The sequence below is a fragment of the Parasteatoda tepidariorum genome, chromosome X1 (assembly GCF_043381705.1).
Source record: "Parasteatoda tepidariorum isolate YZ-2023 chromosome X1, CAS_Ptep_4.0, whole genome shotgun sequence".
NCBI lineage: Eukaryota > Metazoa > Arthropoda > Arachnida > Araneae > Theridiidae > Parasteatoda > Parasteatoda tepidariorum.
The window spans coordinates 35,387,283-35,403,725 of NC_092214.1; the positions used below are offsets into that span (position 1 = coordinate 35,387,283).

The following is a 16,443-nucleotide window of genomic DNA, read 5'->3' on the forward strand; positions in this document are numbered from 1 at the left end:
TCGTTCCTGTTTAAATAATGAACTAATTTTTGTCATTTTTTATTGGTGAAGGTAAAAAGAAATAAAATTTATCATAAAATACAAGATAACAGAAGTGATAGACAGTTCGGCTGTAGAGCTAACTATGGAACGGTTTTGAAATTTTTCCTCTAAACATAAATAAGATTTATTTCCACTTAAAATGTCTCAAGATTTCCCTCCACATTCTTTTCTAGATTTTTCTTGAATCCAATTAAAATTAATTCTACTACATACTTAGATTATTTATCAAAAAAGTCGTGCCAGGCGAATCGCGGCATCGCTCAGGGTCGCAGAAGAGCAGTTCAATTTATTTATTCAAATTGATTAAATTTTAAAAATGTTTATAAATATTTAAATATTACTGCTATTACAATAAAAACTTCATATTATTATACTACAAATATTTATGCTATAAAAATTTATAACTATAACTTTTGCATCGCTTTTTTTTTCAAAACCATAGCCAATTTTGTAGCGAGAAATTTGGAAAACCTTCAACCAATGCAGTGAGGCCGGGATAGCCTGGTCGGTAGGACGCTGGGCCCATGTCCGAGAGTTCGTGGGATCGAACCCCGCCGGCCGAAGACTCCCCGTGTAGTTGGTGACTGAAGCACGTTAAAATTCTGTCGTGTCGCAAAGTCCTCCATGTTCCCATAACAAATCAATACCTCTGGGGGTACTGGATTGGAGATCGATCGTTCTCTGATTCAGGTCAAAATTACGATCTGTGGATGAATGAATGGATGCATAAATGAATTGAATTGAATGTAGGGTTTAGTGGCGCAAGGTCCAAGGATGCATAAATGAGTCCGCCTTATAAACAGGTGTGACGTATGGTGTGGCAGAAGTTGAATTCTTGGTCATAGATGGCACCACTGAAGAACAAGAATCGCACACTCTGCCTTAAATTTGCTCGGTTTCACCAAGCAGGCTTGCCCGTGTGGCAAGTGGCATTAGAACCAACCAACCAACGCAGTTAAAAACTAAGGCAATTTGATTAAAAATAATGTACTATGGAACACAATTAAATGAATTTAATAAGAATTAATGTTTGTTTTAAAATATTCCTCAAGTATATTTAGAACAAGAGATAAATTGAAAATGTTTCATTTTCTTATGAAAATTCAGTTTTATTTAATCAAATATAAATGTAATTAAGCATAAATTTAATTTTATAACGCATTAAAGCAGGGTATGAAATTTCAGTTTTTAAGATACTAACCGGACTAAACTTTTTACCCCACCAAATTTAACATTCATGAAAAATATGAATAATTTTTTTTGAAACTTTAGTAATGGTTTTAGAGGTGAAAGTGCTTGCCACATCATTTTTTGATCTAAATCGAAGGAAAAGGTTGACATTTGATATCAAAACGTTTCCACGCTCCGTTTTACCGAGGTACGATAATCGAAGTGGGTATAGTTTTAATGCTCAATATTTTAAAATGTTATACTTAACAGCCTTAAATATTTGATTCAATGAAAAATTTGGTACCAAAATCTCAATCCCGGGGGCTGGTGAGGTTCAACTTTAAAAATTTTAATTTTAACCCATTTTATTTTTCAGATTAGGATTTTCTAGAGAAAAAACCATATTTGACTTCCAGGTCCTTTCATTAGTTTACAGATGGCACAAAAATCGCAAAATAAAAAACGAGGCAAAAGTTGTTTAAAATGTAGATATTTAAAAAAAATGCTAGTCAGAAATAGAAAATAACAATAGTGTTGTGTGATATAATGAAAAAATCTAACTAATGACTACTTACTTGTCCCCAGCCCACCTCCTTAATTGAGGGGATTTGCGGGGATCGGAGAAGAGTTTGGGAGTGGAGTGAGTTTGGGGTCATTACAAATCAAACAAAACTATTTTCAGATTTTTTCAAACAGACATATTTCGATCTTTCTTTAGCTCAGATACTTTTTTTTAATTTTGCGAAATAATCCATTTGTAGACTAAAATGTAAAGACCCACAAGTTAAATTGGGCACAACCGGAAATTCAAGTGAAAATGATGCTTTCAATTTAAGAGTTTGCAGTTGAAACTCGTTTACCTTCAGGGGATCATTTTGGAGGGTCAAGTTTGATAATGAATGCAAATTTAAATTAAAAAAAATTCACGTGTATTTTTAGGTTTTTGATTCGGCTCGCACATCTTGAGGTATTTGTCCTGTATTTAATCTCACCCATAATCATGTATAATTTTATAGTTCATATATAAATAAAAATATAAATAATAATTTTTTAATTGTTACATTAATGTTTGCAACTCACAAGCAGTAAGTAGCACCATTAAATTTTTCTTAAATGGAGTATTTTGTAAGATTGAGAAAAGCAAATGTATGTTTTTACTTTTCTGGTTCGTTAAGGCAGAAAACAACTTTTTTTAAATCACCATTTCAACATTTTTTTTCTTCTTATCAGCTCCTTTTTTCATAATCAATTATTTTTTTTTAGAAACAATTCTTTGATTTGTTTCTTAAATAAACACTTAGATTTATTGGCCACATAATTAACAAAAATTAAAAAATATATTACACTAACTAACCTAAAAATGATAATTTATCAATAACTGCCTGCTTACTGGCAAATAAGCGTCAAAAACGTAATTAAAAACGTAGTTAACAGAAGGATTGTGTTATGGTAGTTACATATAAAATAAAAAAACTCTTCAAACCAAAAAGGTATTTAGGAGATTTAATCAAAGTTGTCTTACTCAGAATCAACACTAAAAGTGAAAGGTTTTAAAAACGAATCTTCTATCTTCGAAGATTTTTAAATAAAAGAATATTAAATGAGTAAATGAATAAATTATGTTATAAAATGTAATAATATTTAGTGATAATAGAAATTGAAACATTGTTTGCATTTATGCACAAAGAAATAACTATGATAATATTTATGGAGCGAGATATCAGAATTTTAATATCACGATATATCACCAAGAAGTATTTCATGATATATCGTGCTATTATTTCAGTTTGACTAATTTACATTATTTTTTACTTAAATCAATATTTTCTTTACCCAAAATAAAATTTATCGACAATCATGATAACATCGAATCCGATGAATATCGTTATTGATACTTTTCGTGATATTATCGTATTTAATATTTGCAGTTGTTGATAATATTTGCACTGCTATTTCATTCCATAATCATCGTTACAGATAATACATGCGATATTATCGTATGCGGTATTTATCATGATTGATAATGATCACGATATTATAATTGTCGTATATTAGCTATTTATCGTAAGACACGGTATTCACGATTTATCGACAGATTACGTTTCAAATATCATGATCGCTATGTCGAAACATAATCGATATTTCGTTCTGCTCTGGATAATTTTAAAACCATTCCAATACTATACATACTTCATTCCTGATTTTTTCTGTCTATTAAAGAACTAGACTTGATAGCGTAATTGAATAAAAACTATACTTCGAAAAGCGGATTTCAAAAATTTCAGCTGAAAGAAATTGCAGACTGGAAAAGAAAACCACGAATTGGAACATAAATTTAGTGGAATAAATGGAGTAAAAATAAAGAACACTTTCTGTCATCAAAAGTAAAGTTAAAACAGACACTAAAAAGGAAAAATACTTTTGTGATCAATAAATTTCTGTCACAATGGTTTAAACGTAATTTAAGAGAAGAGATTTTGTAAAAGCTTTAAGAGCAATTTTAAATTCTGTGCTCGAAGAAATATGATAAAAACTTTCTTTATCTTGTCATTTTTCATTTCATTCTTTATTGCTAACAATCACAGTTAAAAATAATGATTGCAATATATCAGATTGCTTATTTTTAAAAGCAAACATTTAGAAAGCCTTATTTAAAAACAAACTTAAAATAAAATTTAAGACTTTATATATGTGTTTGTGTTATGAAATAAGTAACAAAATTAAAAGCATTGTTGCGACCAATTTTTCGAGTGACAAAGCAATTACTAAGAATGAATTTTGAGAAATGTAGAATTTATTCTACCAGTCACTTTTTAAAAAAGAGTTTTATTTATTCTGACTTCATTTATAAGTACTTGTCATTTAGAGTTCAATCTAAATATGTTATAATTACTAGGGAAAGTTTAATATGGTTTTAAAGAACCATCCATAAAAATAATTTTCTAATAAATAAGTCTTTTAAAAACAATCTACTACAAATGAAGGACAGAGTACTGAGCCGAATTTTTTCCCAAATTGATCTTTTTATCAATTTTGAATTCATATTTTTTTTATTTGATTCTAAAATGCGCAATTTATTTTTTAACATTAAGGAAGTGTAGCACAACCAGGGATAATAATTAAGATTTCTTACTTTTGATGCAATTGTTATTTAAAAGTTTTAACTTTTTTCACGGGAATAATGATTTCCAAAGATTATATTCACAAATCTAAACAAGGTTTCTCCTTTTCTTGAAGAGAAATTAAATTATATGAAAAATATCTATGCCAAATTTTATGAAATTTTCCTCACACATTTTAGCGATACACTACCCTACAATAATGGAAGAGACACTTTCTTTTATTAAAAAAAATTGATTTTCCCACGGGAATATTGATTTCCAAAGATTATATTTACAAATCTAAACAAGGTTTCTCTTTTTCTCCAAGAGAAATTAAATTATATGAAAAATATCTATGCCAAATTTTATGAAATTTTCCTCAGACAATTTAGCGATACACTACCCTACAATAATGGAAGAGACACTTTCTTTTATTAAACAATTTTAAGTTTTTCCCATGGGAATATTGATTTCCAAAAACTATATTTTCAAATCTTAACAAGGTTTCTTCTTTTCTTGAAGAGAGATTAGATATATGAAAAATATGTATGCTGCTAACATGCCAGGGCTGCTAACTTTATGGAAAAAATTCTTCTAGTGGTAGTAAATTTTATGTTTAAACACATGATTCTTTGTTTAGTAAGTTTGGCTAAAAATTATTTTCCATACCACTACATGTGAATGATTCAAAAGTTTATATAAAAGGCCTCTCTGTTCCAACTCTTTCGTGGTAAAGCTTTTAAAATGTTGGCAAAACTAACTAAAATTCTGTAAGCTTTAGCATTTGATTGTTAACCACTATATTAAATATTTTGCAAAAAGCGTAGTAGCTTACAGCTCTGCATGAATCCATTTTAGTTTGGACAAAAGTTAGTAAGTAGTTACTTTAAAGTTTTTCTATATATTGAATGTTTAAAAAATATCGTAATACACCATTATATATTTTTACACCATTTTTTTCGGACTGTCAGTTTTATGTCAGTTTTTCTATATATTTTATACGAAAACTGAAGAGCAATAGAAGGCTCCAAAATAAAGTTTATCACAACCTTTCTACGAAAACTCTAAGTTTGAAGAAGAAAAAAAACAAAACCACTTACATAATTCATACCTCCACTATTCAGCTAGCACGTTCAAAAAGTAGGGATATTTAGGAAAAAGCAAACCACTGTTCAAATAGGTCGTAAACTTCTAGAAGCCCTTACCTCCTCCCGTCAAAACTCTCTAGAACTAGGATTTAGGATATGATCTCTGATCTTCAAATGACGTCAAACAAGAAATAAATAAGGTATGAAGGTTTAAGTCTTTTCTTGTATGGTACATGTTCACAATCTTTTCTGTTCAAGGATGTATTTTCACCAAAAGAGCTTACCACTGAGCCGAAAAAATGCAAGAAAATGGAACAAAACCAAAGGCAGAGAAAGTAATTGAAGAAATATTTGATTTTCGAAGAGACAGCTATGCTTTGTTTGAGTAGGAAAAATACATAGCTTGATTTATGAATTTCTTAACTCAAATGAAATTTCCACTTAATGTAATGAAGTTAAGGGTGCTTTATATTAAAATAATCATCATATTTTAAATTCAAAAAGGCATATATTTGAAAATTACTTAATTCAACCATAGAGTGTGTAAAAAACATATTTTACATACGTATTTTGTATAAAATATTTACCAAAGTTGTCAAAGACTAATTGTCTAAATTCATTGCAATGATCCAAGAAAAATATTGTTAATAGTTTTACCCTAAATAAACCTATTTTCATGGATATAATTCACAACAGTATTATTTTATACAGATAATCTTGAATTTTATTGTAGATTTCAGTTCGTATTTCTTTTCTGTTTAATGCCGGTCTGAGTGCGAAGCTAATGATTACGGATTCGAATCTAGCTCAGTGCCTGGATGTTACTTTCTATGTGTTGTCCTCTGTTTTGTGCTGTGTGAATGTACGAGTAGTGGCTGTGTGGCGTGGGTAATGTTGTTCGCCTCCCTGACTTAGGCTCACCAATGCCCACTCGGTAACGTTAAATGAGCAATACTTCCGAGGCGAGGAGCGAGAAGTTCAGTGCTTGCTTTTGAATGCTCTTAGAAATATCATCTACAAATGCTCTTGAGGGGGGCTAATTTCTGAATTTGTATGTATACATTCTAAAACTTAGAGGTATTTGCAATTTGAGTTTGCAAATGCGAACATTTTCCTTCTGAAAAATATTTTACCAGTCAAATCGATTATGCTCTTCAATACCATCTTTTTATACCCTCATTCAAATCAAAACTGGAGAATTAACTTCCTTGTAGAAAAACTATTGTAATTTCATGAAAGATACCGCCCGAAAAGAAAATAAAACTTCGTTAATAACATAAATAATAACTTCAACGTATTAAAACCACACCTTAATAATTAAATTTTTTTCTTCGGAAAGATAAGTTTTCAGAGCTATTGGAGTTTCAATGTATTATTAATTTAATCAAATTTGAAAAAACTTTCTGTTCGAGTAAAAATAGGTGCTTTACAAGTTTCATTATGCACTGGGAATCAGCAATTAGTTTTTTGCTAACAAAATGTAATATAAATAAACTATCGTTAAAAATACACATTGCTAAACTATAATACACTACTTATCTATAAAACCAATTGTGTGTAATCTGCAAACACATTAACTTAAAGCATAATTTTTTTGGATTGTAAGATTTATTGTATTGCAGGATTTATTGAGCACATTAGTGAATATGTATTACGTATATCCAATCTTTCAAAGTGAATATATATTAAGACAAAGAAAGCGAAAATAAATTTTTCAGTAATGAGTATTTTTAAAGATTAGACCAAAAATCCCTATTTTATTTTAAGATTTCTATTACAGTAAGTACCTGTTTCCATTTACTGAACCTTTTGCCAAAAAAAAAATCTATTTTTGAAGTTTAAAATATTGAACCCATAACTTAAAATATCAGTTGAGCGCCAAAAAACTCCTCTAATTATTCAATTAATACATACTTCTCTTATGACAGCTGAACTAGAAGGAATACTTTCTAAGTTTTTATTAATTCAGTTTTAATTGCAAACTAAAAAGCAGAAAAACTACACTATATTTAAATATTTAAGTAAGAGAAATAAAGAGTCTTTCTGACATTTGATTAATAAAATATATAATAATGAATTAAGTTCATATTTTACATTTTAAAGTGAACGAAAAATTAATTTATTTTAATATTTGTGAACCTTATTTGTGTTTGTCAATATTTTATTTGTCACTTTTTTTAAGCGAACTACTTAACCGAAATCTCAAGATATTGTGCCCACAACGAATTGTGCTCACTGCAAATTGTAACCGCGGTGAATTGTACCCTCGATGAATTGTCGCTGCGACGAACTTGCTCACGACGAACTGTTCGACAAACTGTCGCGACGATGAACTTTGATCGCCGAATTGGCGAAGAACCGGGTTAAATTTATAAAAATCTACGACGCGTAAATTGTTTTTGGTTATGAAATTTCAGAATATATTTTAAAAGTTTTTTTTTCACTCGTAAACTGCTTAATAAAAATCTGAGATTGATAATCACGCCCGCTCGAATCGAAAATCGTATGTTTATCATAATAAGCTAATATTATGTATTCGTTATTATATTTATTCCGAAACTATCTCATAATGTTATTTTTAACTTCAAAAACTTACGTTATGAGTTGTTTTCAACTTAAGAACTAATAAACAAAAATCTGCATTTTATTAATCACGTCCGCTTAATTTCAAAGACGAGCTTTTATTACAGTAAGCTACTGTTGCATATTCGTTATTAACATTAATTCTAAACTCATAATCCAACTTTTATCTTCAAAAATTCCTTTTTGTTTTTGACTCTCAAACTGATTCCTTCAGAAACGAATTTAATAATCACTCTCACTTGATTCAAAAGACGTGCTCTATCCCTTGCAAGCTATAATTATGTGTCTTATTAACATTTATTCTGAAATCATAGTACAACTTTCAATTCAATACTTTCTCTATGAGTTGTTTTTAACACGCGAAATAATTATTTTAACATCTGAATTCGGTAATCACGCTTGCCCGAATGAAAAGACTAGCTTTCACCTCTTATTATATATGCATTATTAACATTTATTCGTAAATCCTATTTAATAATACAACTTTCAATTCAATACTTTCTCTATGAGTTGTTTTTAACACGTGAAATAATTATTTTAACATCTGAATTTGGTAATCACGCTTGCCCGATTGAAAAGACGAGCTTTCACCTCTTATTATGTATGCATTATTAGCATTTATTCTGAAATCCTATTTAATAATACAACTTTCAATTCAATACTTTCTCTATGAGTTGTTTTTAACACGTCAAATAATTATTTTAACATTTGAATTTGGTAATCACGCTTGCCTGATTAAAAAGACGAGCTTTCACCTCTTATTATATATCCATTACTAACATTTATTCTGAAATCCTATTTAATAATACAACTTTCACTTCAATACTTTCTCTATGAGTTGTTTTTAACACGTGAAATAATTATTTTAACATCTTAATTTGGTAATCACGCTTGCCCGATTAAAAAGACGAGCTTTCACCTCTTATTATATATCCATTACTAACATTTATTCTGAAATCCTACTTAATAATACAACTTTCACTTCAATACTTTCTCTATGAGTTGTTTTTAACACGTGAAATAATTATTTTAGCATCTGAATTTGGTAATCACGCTTGCCCGATTGAAAAGACGAGCTTTCACCTCTCATTATATATCCATTATTAACATTTATTCTGAAACCCTATTTCATAATACAACATCTATATATTGCTTGATTTCAACAAATCGTTATATTTACTTAAGAACTAACTTGTTGTACAAATAAGTATTAAATAGACTGCAGGCCATATTCTTCAAAGCCATAATCATTAATGGAACTCAACATCATGCGGAAGCTTTGCTTAAAATCACCGTTCTCTACTAACTACCATTCGGGTCATTCTAGAAATGAATGCGACCTCTTTTGCATACAATTGTCGTTACGTTTCAGCAATCAGCTCCAGACGGGATCTTTGGTATAATATTCAAGGCAAGATCTATCGAATTATTAGAGTTCTTGTCGTACTCGGAAATTTCAGGGATTGGCTTTTAAAAGGTACTTTAATAAGCTTAAGTATCATATTGTCTGAAAATGAAATTATAAATCAATAGAGTTTTAATTTTATTATTTAAATTTTTTTTCCTTTAAAAAATGGATTGAAAAGTTGTTAAAATGCGCAATCACTGTTGTTAAATATGGTAAAAAAAGAAAGTTCAAGGACACACACAAATTAGAAGTAATTTGGAAATAATTTTAAACAATTTTCTAAATTTTTTTTTTTCGTTTGTGAAAAAGTCATCTGAAAAGTCACTTCCATCTTATGACTTACTTTACATTTTTTAATGTGTTCGCTATAAAAATATTTAGATATATTGCAGGGTGAAAATCAATTTGTTTGTTTATCAAAATATATGCTAAATGCAGGACTCCCTATGGACCTAAAAATAAACAAATAGTAAGAAACTAATCAAAGCAATTGGAAATTTTCCTAATTTAGTAAACACTTAAATTTAAATATTTCTCATCAGCAAAGTGCCATTTGCATTATTGAGTCATGTGGGATCAGGAAAGTTTCATTATTTACTTTTAAAGGCAAGAAACACATTGTTTGATATAAATTTTAATACCGTTTTGTTTAGTTTGATTGAGCTTTGATAGTCCTATGTAACAAGGGAAACTGAAGTTTATTATTTTTTTTCAAATTAAAAAACTAATAAGATGCCAAAGTCAAATCAAGACCTCCTAAAAGGAAGATGGCGTCAGCACGGATCAATTTAGTAGTCCAACGTGACGAACATAAACTGCGCAGTGGATGAAAAATAAGAAAGATGTCATAACGTTCGGACAACTAAGCTGCGCAATGGTGGTAAATACGAAAGATGCCATTACTTTTGAACTACAGAAGGATCAAATTTCAATTTCTTGTCTATGGTAATCCGTTGTGAGGCCTTTTCTCTTCTCGGTGGTATTGGTCAAATCCCCCACCTTTAACACTAAAATGAACTTTCAACATTTTAAAAACTAATTTCCTAAATTTGTACCAAAACTTTAACTTTTGAGAAATTTTTAATGTGTGCTATACTTAATTATGGGTCTATACACTCTTCATTCCAACTGTAACTTTTTTTGAATATTGAAAATTTCTGAAAATTGCTTTGAATGTTTAGTTTAAGTGAAGGAAACTTGAATAAATTTTAACACTACAAAGAATAATTTCTAAATTAATTTTTCTAGATTTGTATCAAAAACCAAATTTTGGGGATATAAACAATTTGAATATGAATAACTGTAATATGCTTTGCATTCGAGCTGCTCCTTTTTTCAAAATTTAAATTTGAATGTCGAATTTTAAAAGAAAACGTGGTTACATTTTTAACGTTAAATGAGATAATTTAGAATATAATTTCACAAATTTGTAGTGTTTTAGGGAATCCATATTTTTAAAAATTATTAAAAAAAAGTGCTATAGTTTGCATTCTACTTGTAATTTATTGATAAACGTGCCTTTGAGGGCTGGATTTCATAGAGAAAAACGTTGCTAATCTTTATGTCTCTAAATTGTTAATTTAACTTTGCTAAAAACTTAAGAAAAAAATTTCAAAAATATGCTCCACGAAACCTACACATTTAGGGCATAAATTATTTTATGAGTAATTTTAGATGACAAATCTTAAATGAAATTGATCAAATAGATCTTGCCGAATAAAATTTAGAAAATAAGACTTTTTGAAATTTTATTATTCAAAAACTATTCAACCTATTTCTCTCAACTTTCGCCATATATAGTTTAAAATGAAGTAAAAATGTATTCACCTTACAGTTTAATATTTTTTGAGCCTTATTAAATAAAATACTTAAATAATTTTAAAAATTATTTTTGCAGAGAGTTATTTTTGAATAAACGAATTTTTATAGTTGCGTTTAAAAGGTTTTTGATTTGATTTAAAACTTGCCGAAAGGTGATGAAATATGCTGAAAGTTAAATTGACATTTTGGGGTCTAACTATTTGTACCATATTTTCCCGATTGTGTCTCCCCTACATATTTTAATGGTTAAAAATCCAAATCCGTTGATAAAATGTAAGTTTATTCAGAGAAAGTACGTTTTTATGTCTGAACTTAATAGTTAATTAGTACTAGCACGTTACCGCATACTTTTAATCGTATTTAGTAACACATTGTTTATGATTGCCGTATGAAATTTAGCCTCAGTAATACTAAGTGAAAATAGTCAAATTTTGTCACAGTTTTTCCGTGATAATTCTCCACGACTGTAACCGTCATCTCGACAATTTTCATTTTTTTTCTTTTCCCCAGAGCAAATGGCGGAATGTTTAATCTTTTTTCGATTTATTACTGAATAATTAACAAATAAATGCATTAGTAAATTTAGTACTAATGATACTCCTTTTTTATTAATCAAAATGTTTATGATCGCTATAGTCGCCATTCGCCTACATATCGCCAAAAATCGGATGGTTAAAGCCGTTGTTTACGGAAGCATGTTGGCATTTTTGAGATTACTTTTTCAAACTATTAAGATTGACACTTACTTTGAGAAAATCCGATCATTATCCTTAAAAGTTATTTAAGGTAACAGTTTTTTTTTCAGTTTGCGAACTGCATATTCAAAGTTGATAATTTTAGAATGTATACTTAGCATAATTAAAGCATTCAAAAGATGATTTTAACAAAGGTTTACTAAAATATAGTATTTTTCAGCAAAAATGTTATTCATTTTATTGAAGTTTTTAAGAATAAAGATGTTTATTTGTATCACTATTGAGAACTACCAGTTTTTTTACCCTTTCCTCGATTTTTATAAAAGTTCTAAACATTCAATCCATGATATGGCATTTAAACCAGTTTATTCTCCTGCTATTTATAAAGAAGGTTCAATTAAAAAAAACATTACGATTTCATCTGTCTAACACGGAGTGGATCAAAATTTAAAAAAAAAAGGGAAATTATGAACTCAATATCAGTTATTTTTAATGTTCTAACTACGGAAGAAATTGCAGACAAAATAAAGATGTTTCAAATATTAATTTTATTATTTTTACAAAAAAATCTTTTCTTAAATGCCACACTCATTGCAAGATTATGTTTGCTACTTTTAATTATTTTTCCAAAACTGGAATCTCTCCTAATGTTTCAACTGGTGTAGAGACCTATCATTTATATTCAAATATAAATGCTAAAATCAAATGAAAATGGCATAAATAGGAGATTTCCTGTTGTCTACGACCTTTAAAAGGTGTAATTACCATCGAAACTAAATATATGACGTTTTAGAAACCCATGTTTTGTTTCTAGAAGTGATAAACGTTCTAATATTGCGTGAAAAATGGCGCTTGTAGAGTCCTAATGACACCTGAAGACAGCTGAAATTATGTCGATTTATTTTCCTTCATTTTAGCTCCAATTTCTTGTCAAACAACGTTTTATTTTGTAAGAACTAGCGTGAAAGAACGGCAATAAATTAGAACCTAAAGATTTCATTGTTATATATAATAAGATAAGAGGGAAGATCTTCTATTTAATGTGGTAAGAATTACTCAAATATTTATTTGAACTGCGTTTTTTCCTTTCCATGAATGGATAATTACTGTTTGGAGATTTATTATCATTACTTTTTAAATAATATTTCAGAAAAGCCTTTTTTCCTCATTTTTGTGTACCCGTCTTTGTTATAAATGTTTTTGTTTTTGAGAAAAAATGAAAAGTAATTTCTTAAAAATAAATTAAGAAAATACAAAAAAAAAAGAACGTTCCATTAATACATAAAATTTTTGAACTTTTCTTGAAAACAAAATGTACATGGCTACTTGATCATTTTATAAGTACATTAGGTATTATTAATGTAGCATTATCTAAAACCAATTTTTATCCAATTTCAAATAAAGCGTTTGATATTTTTAAATTTATGTTACTTGGTATTTTAATAAATAATTAATAACACTTTTTACAATTGAAATTAGTTTTTCTCAGTAATTTGAAGAAGTTATTTTTAAAGGTAATTATAAATATGAAATGCTATGAAAATAAGTTTTATCTAATATGTTATCGATGGTTTTCTTTGAAAATGTAATTAGTGACCTCTAAAAGCTTTAATAATTAGGACATTTGCGAAGTAAATCATCGATATCATCATTTTATTATTTGAAATTTACTATAAACTTATTACAAGCAATGGATAACATTTAGTGAAATTAAATTTTACCTGATGTTATATGAACCATTTGGTAATAAGAAAATAAATATGATTTTTTAAACCCAAGTCTTATGCAACGTTATGTTAGTTTCTTAGTTCTAAAATCTTCAGGGTGTAGATTAGGATGGTTAGAAAAAGTCTTAAGTATCTGAAATCTTTCAGCGCTAGTGCGGAATAGTTGTCAAATACCATCATTTAGAAGTATTCAAAACCTTACCACTCTGAATTAATAACGTCTGCCTCCGCAATCAGTCAAAATTATGACTAGAATTTGTTGTTGCTGCAAGCACATCAACAAATTCTAGATTTTGTTGATGTGCTTGCAGCAACATTTTTAAGTTACCATTTTTAACTCATTACTAACATTAAGTAATAATTTTTAACTCAAAACAAACTTTTAGATTAACAACTTATTATCTTCAGTATCCTTAACGTCATAGAAGTTTGAATTGGTGCATTAAGAAAAATCTTTTTCGCTAACAGATTCTTTATTGAATCATTAAATCAAACTCGATCGTTAGATTAAAAGCAGAAAATACGGTACAAATTTCGATGATTAAATTCTTTTGTTCCAGGTCGCCTCAATAGACGAATCCAAACTTGGATGCCTTTTAGGTGACTGAAGATATTAAGTAGTTTCTAAATCTTGAACAGATATTCTTGTTAAGAAATGTTAACTTTTATGTTCTGCTGCAATCCCAGCAGCAAACTCTCCAATTTTTTTTCTTCATTTCAGGCATTCTTAGTATAATTTTCCCCACTTTTGGCCCATTAAGGGGTAGTAAGATTTTGCATACCTATTAATGATGGTTGTTTACAGTTTTTCCGGTCTATAGCTCGAAGATTTAAGCTACTTTTCGATCGACTCTACTGTAAATATAGAGTAAGCGACGATTCTACTGTAGACTTTCGACCGACTCTACTGTATATATAGAGTAAACGACGATTCTACTGTAGACTTTCGACCGACTCTACTGTAGATATAGAGTAAGCGACGATTCTACTGTAGACTTTCGACCAACTCTACTGTAGATATAGAGTAAGCCAAAAAAATTAAGATATAAGGCATCATCATAACTTTTCATCTAATCATCGATTTTAATCTAATGATGCAATTAAGTATTTGTTTACACAAATCCTTCTGTATAAATTAACGAAGTTACATTAGACCCAAGAAGCAGAAAGTGCCTAAAACTGTGACGTACGTCGGAGAACAAACGAAGTCCTGCAGAACAATTTGTATCTTGAATAAAATTCTCTTTAGCTTTGACCACTTGCTGTTTCCCAGGAATGATGCTTTAGAAGAGGAACAATTGACACCCTGCACACATTTCAGCACATTTATCAGTAATCTCCCTCTCCCATATCTTTGCCATTCTGAGGAGGAAATTAATGAATTAGCATTCGGCTATAACATTTTTATAAAATGGGTGTATCAGTTTTTAGCAGACAGCAGGAGAAATCGATCACGAGAGCTTCTAAAGCAAGTTGTAAAAGAATTAAATTCGATATTTCCAATTGAATTAAGTTTATGACTTTTATATTTTACATTCCCATTTGAGAAGCAATTTGTGAAACGTGGGGATCCACGATTGATAGAATTGTTTCTTCAAGACTAAATACTTTTGATGGAGATGAAGAAGTTGTTGGAACAACAGACCAGCGAATGTTTGTGTTTTTCAAATGGTGCACCATCTGGGCATTTGTCCCTTCGAAAGATTTAAGATTTTAATGTTCGGACCATAGGCAATTTATTAATAATTTATCATCATCATCGTCATTAACAAAATTTTGCACTTCAAAAGTGATTGAGAAAGTAACAAATCAAGAATATTTGCCTTGGTTTAAAAAATATTGTAGGGTATCTTTGCATGATCCTGTATTTTAATAAATGAAATTATAGTATTTTAACGTAAATTTTTGCTTGCTGTGAAATGCCTGCAGAGCATTTGCATAAATTAATATGTCCTGATGCAGAACATTTGAAAATATTCTGCTTATGGGCATTAGACTTATATCTTATTCCTGGTCACTTCATATTAAATAGATTATAAATAACAATTTGTTTCAATAAAAGGAGATGTCTGAAGTTGGACGATGTAATTCTAACAGAAATCTAGTAAAATTATAAAACCTGAAACTGGAAGAATAATAAAAACCCCACAAATAGCAATAAAACAATCATAACCTGCATTTAAACAGTATATTTTAAGTTATTGAGAAAATACAATTCTCGCCTTAAAATTCTTCTGAAATTTGACAATAACTGCCCCATGCGACTTTCATGTTAGGCAGGAAAATTAAAATTAATGAAAGGAATGAAAGTACACTAATTAAAAATAATCACTCTTTGGAACTCTTTATCCTATGAACACAATTTACAGATGAGTAAGTGGGATTGGTTAAAACATTTGAAATTTACGAATATTTTGGTAAAAGAACAATAAATAAAATTGAACCAATTGGCGAGTTTCTGGGAAGAATACTAAAGAGGGATTATTGTTTAACCATTGTTTTTTCAATTATCTTTTATTGTTATTCAGGATGATTTTTTAAGAAGCTTTGACTCATTATTTAAGGCTGAAATTAAAAAAAAAAGAATTACGATAGTTTGAAAGAAACGCAGCTAAAGTAATTTTAATCTTAAGAAACTTAATTATGCACATTTGGTAAATGATTTAATCCTTTTAAGTAAATTGTTTTTTTTTCAAATTTAGTTGAATAGCTTGAGAGATTTACGCTTTCACAGTTGTTAAAAAAATATTTTATCACAAATAGCCTTTCGACTACTTCTGATTTTTACTAATTAGTAATACCAAAGTG

At 29.0% G+C, this 16,443-nt stretch overlaps 1 protein-coding gene and 1 long non-coding RNA gene across 3 annotated transcripts in view; one reads left to right on the forward strand and one right to left on the reverse strand.

Annotated features, from left to right (window-relative positions):
* LOC107448989 (sarcoglycan beta) overlaps positions 1-16,443 on the reverse strand; it is a 135,009-nt gene that overhangs the window by 102,357 nt on the left and 16,209 nt on the right. The window lies entirely within an intron of this gene.
* LOC107448990 (uncharacterized) overlaps positions 12,804-16,443 on the forward strand; it is a 60,062-nt gene continuing 56,422 nt past the window's right edge. The window contains exon 1 of the long non-coding RNA XR_001584728.3: positions 12,804-12,953. This is a non-coding gene — a long non-coding RNA (uncharacterized lncRNA). The remainder of the gene's footprint in view (positions 12,954-16,443) is intronic.